The sequence below is a fragment of the Oryza glaberrima genome, chromosome 2 (assembly GCF_000147395.1).
Source record: "Oryza glaberrima chromosome 2, OglaRS2, whole genome shotgun sequence".
In the NCBI taxonomy this organism is placed as follows: Eukaryota; Viridiplantae; Streptophyta; class Magnoliopsida; order Poales; family Poaceae; genus Oryza; species Oryza glaberrima.
In genome coordinates this window covers 21,357,058-21,361,481 of record NC_068327.1, presented here as the reverse complement: position 1 = coordinate 21,361,481, position 4,424 = coordinate 21,357,058, and the positions used below count along the sequence as shown (strand labels likewise).

Here is a 4,424-nt window from a genome sequence, read left to right as displayed (position 1 = left end):
AAACTCAAAAATTGTTAAATTATCAAATAGTTTCGAGCAAAAAAATTCTAAAATTCCTGAAAATATGGTGAAAACGAAATTGGAACTGCCTATCTATTTGTCGGGTGATTTCTAACAAAAAAAAAAAAACCTAGATTTTTTCTACCCTTATATTTACATCCAACGAACTACAAAAGAAAATAACAAATACATATTTACTTACCCAATATTTTTATCAAAATTACAGTGCACTTACATATCATATCAACTGAATTTACAAATATAATTTTAGTTATATAATACTGTACTTTTATATTTTTTTAAATAAAATAACTAATACATATTTTACTTACACAACATTTTTATCAACATTATAGTACACTTACATGTCATATCAATAAATAAAAGGATAGAAATTCTCACGGTGATTCGAAAAACATTTTTAGTTTGTTAATGAGGAGATGGATTTTCACCCTACGAGTGGATGTCCTCACGTTTTCTACATGCATGACACCTATATAATCATAATTTTTTAATATATATATATATATACACGATAAATAAATATAGGGCATGTTCGGCTGCTTGTCTGCGGTGGTGGCGGCTCCAGCTACGCCATGTGTGTGTGGCACTGTTGGTGCCGGCTACGCCGCAGCCGTAGCACAGACAGCCGAAAAGGCCAATAAGATATACCACTACATAATAATGCAAGGTCAAATCCAATTTCTATAATTATAGAAAAGAATAAATTAAGCTTTAACTAGCATATATACATTCACGATTATATACGTTATTTTTTTACAACTTATAGAAATCGAATTTGAACTTTCAATTTTTTCATTTTTTAAAGTGATATATAATGTATTAATTTATGTTGTTTCGAAGATTAAAAAATATAGTTAGGTAAAATATGTAAGAAATGAGGAGACATCGCCTCGACGGAAATAAACATTTTCCCTCATAACGATCCTTAATGTAAATACATGCATGAGAGGGAAAGGAGAGGTGGACGCATATGCATACATGTGAGCACATGTGCCACCTGTTTACTCCCTCCGATTCCATAAGTCTTTATGTTTTGGACATTGACACGGTATCTAAATATACTTTGACTATATTTTTTTATTATAATATATACAATAAATAATATTTTTTTACTTTTATTAACAAATGTTTTAATTAAATATGTTGTTTTAGTGTCTATATTTTTAAAGTTATTGATAATCAAAGTTATAAAAGTTTGACTCCAATCATATACAAAACATCAAGAATTACATCTCTTGCGTTTTCTCCTAAAGCACTCTCTTGAACAGGAGTGTTTCAAAATTATTTTGATACTATATGGAAGGTGTGACTAGTTGACGTTCACAGGCAGTGGCACGACCTTGAGAGGCACAGCGAGCACATTGGCGGTGTTAAACCTCTCGCTGACGTCCAGCTCGTCGGCGGACACGCCATCGGGGAGGCGCCACTCGAACGCGCGCAGCAGCGAGGCCAGCACGAACGGCACGACGCGCTCCGCCAGCGGCAGCCCCGGGCACAGCCTCCTCCCGGACCCGAGCGGCAGGTACTCGTACTCCTTCCCGCGGAAATCGATCGTCGTCTCCATGAAGCGCTCCGGCACGAACTCGTCGGGCCTCTCCCGCGCCGCCGCGTCGCGCATGATCGCCCACGCGTTGAAGATCACCATGGCGCCCCTGGGCACCGCGTAGCCGCCGATCTCCACGCCGTCCTCCACGGCGCGGTGGGGGAGCAGGATCGGGCCCACGGGGTGCAGCCGCATGGCCTCCTTCACCACGGCCTGGAGGTAAGGGAGCCTCGCCGCGTCGGCCTCCTAGACGACGGCGGCGGCGGCGTCCTCCAGCTCCGCGCGCGCCTTGCGCATGGCGCGCGGGTTGCGGAGCAGCTCGGCCATCGCCCACTCCAGGCTGACGGACATGGTGTCGCTGCCGGCGCCGAAGACCTCGAAGAGCATGATCGTGACGTAGTGCCGGGCCATCTTGTCCTCGGAGACGAGGTCGAGGAGCGCGTCGAGGAAGTCGCCGTGCCGGTCGCCGTGAGTGCGGTTCGCCGAACGGCGATCGATTATGCCGTCTATGTTGGATTAAGTCTTGTGCTCAGCATTTTATTTTCTGTTAGCTTTTATGTGAGTCACGGTGGTGGAGTTAGTACATGGCAACAGCAGGAAGTTATTCATTCCTGATCAAAAGCAAGGATGTGATTTCCTGCCGCGAGAATAGGTCCTGAGGAGTGGAATCTTGCATGGCATCTACACGTTGTGCATGCTGCGAGAAGTGGCGGCAGACTCGCTTGCCGTGGCTGTTAGTTAAGCATGTGATTAGTTTACTTGCATGGTAATTAACTTGAGTTTCGGCCTAGTGATTGGCTGGGTGTAATTCCTTGCATGTATCTGATCTCTATATATAAATGAAAACCTGGCAGCAGCCGGAGTGTGGCTTGTGTCAACCAAAACTATCTGCTGTTGTATTCTTGCGTGTGTGCGTGCGCGGCACTAGCTAGAGAATTTCAGTGTTTGTGATAAACACCTAGAGAGTGAGAGGAGAGATTCCCACCTTATCCAATCCTCCTTGGTATCTTGGGTAAAGTACCGAGGTGGTACCTGATACACTGGTACCGCGTCCACCGCTCCCTGACCGTAGGAGGCGCCAGCGCCGCCGAGGAGGAGGAGGGCGGCAGCGGCGAGGAAGCTACCGACAAGAACGACAAAGAGGAGGGGCGCCTTGAGGAGCTTGATGGGGAGGCTTCTCGACGGCGGCCATCGCCCGTGGTGGTCGGGAGCTCTGCCGGCTGTCGTCCAGGTCGTCCGCGGGGGCTGGTGGTGACGCCACCGCCGTCGTTGTCGTCGCCGTCGTTGCCGCCACCGTCGTCGCCGTCGCCGTCGTTGCCGCCACCGTCGTCGCCGTCGCCGTCGTCCTCGCCGCCGTCGTCGTTGCAGCCTCCGTGCTCATGGGTGGTAGTCACAGAGAGAGGGATCGAGTGGAGGGGGAGAGAGAGAGAGAGTGAGTGAGTGGAGGGGAAGAGACACAGAAAGAGGGGAAGAGGAGATAAGGCAGTAGTACTATTCCGTCTCCACGGAATACCGTAGGATAGATTTTCTTTTGTCCAGAGATAATAATTCGTTTAGGGGTATTATTGTAATCTGTCATTATCTAACTGTTCACCCTCTCCCTATCCTATCCTAATCTACGCCATTCCCCTCCATTCGCCGTCGAAGATGAAGGCCAGCGTGTTTATCGTCTGCGTGCCAGTGATGAACTGATCGATTTGGAGACAATCATAATCTCTAAAGATTAATCTGTTCTTGCTTATGATGACCATCGTACCGGAACGCCTCTGTGGATGGTGCTGATGACGACAGCGTCGCTGGTGAAAACGCCGCCGCCGAACCACATGTCCGACGCCAAGGACGACGGCAAGCTGCAGCACGCGGGCGGTGGTCACCGCCACCTTGTAGTGATCCTTCTTTGCAAACGCGCTGGCAAGCAAGGCCTGAGGTTGATTGATCAATTTAAGCAAAGTTAATTAAGCAGCCATATATCATCGGAATGTATAGGCTAAGCTAGTTAGGTAGGTAGGTAGCTAGCTCAGCTGGCCGGCGACGGTGAGGCCGTCGGCGAGGAGCGACGTGGTGAGCCAGACCTGGGCGCAGATCTGAAACGCCGCCATGGCCATCGCGCCGTGGCGCGCCGCCAGCGTCACGCAAAACGTCACGGCCAGCACTCTCATCGGGCTATTAGGAGATTACTTACCTGCCTTTTAAAATAAACGGTCCAGATTAATTCTACTTGGAGTAGAATACTTCAAGTATATTGCACCGGAGCATCTCTGAAAAATAAACTTCGATGAAAAAACCTCAAAATCAACATAAACAGAAGCGGAATTATAAGGCCGGAATCATTTCACTCATGCCGTTCGTACGGTGTGTTCTTCGAACCCTAGAATGAAACGGAATAAAAATAAGCACGCTTCCCGATGATTTAATTTTCAAAAACAAATTGTGAATGTCTTAGGAAACTGTTTTAATTAAATTTGTCTTTTAGCTCCCCAATATTCAATTAATTCGTCGGTATTCTTAATAGTAATTAAGAAAAAGAATGCATAAGCATACGTCAAAAGCTACTCCCTCCATTTTATCGTGTGTATAGGTTTATTAACATCTATATGAATATAAGCAATGCTAGAAAATCTTATACAATATTAAGAAACAGAGGGAGTAATAGTTAGTGTCTTTTTTTTTATTTCAGAAAACAACTTCTAAATCCCGATTTAATATCTTGCTTGCGAGCCAAATAGTTCTATGAAGAAATGTTGTGTTTCAAATCCCCTAGCTCCATGTAGAAGTTCAAATTCAAGTTACACATTGATTAAAAAAATTACACTACGGAATCTACGGTTGGATTTTCTTTTCTGTGTATAGATCGATT

The 4,424-nt window shown here is 45.8% G+C and overlaps 2 pseudogenes; both read right to left on the bottom strand.

The window, feature by feature from the left end:
• Positions 1 to 1,229: 1,229 nt before the first annotated feature.
• On the bottom strand, positions 1,230 to 2,129 carry LOC127764417 (cytochrome P450 76M5-like; annotated as a pseudogene).
• Positions 2,130 to 3,183: 1,054 nt separating this feature from the next.
• Positions 3,184 to 3,666, bottom strand: LOC127762585 (protein DETOXIFICATION 42-like; annotated as a pseudogene).
• Positions 3,667 to 4,424: the final 758 nt, after the last annotated feature.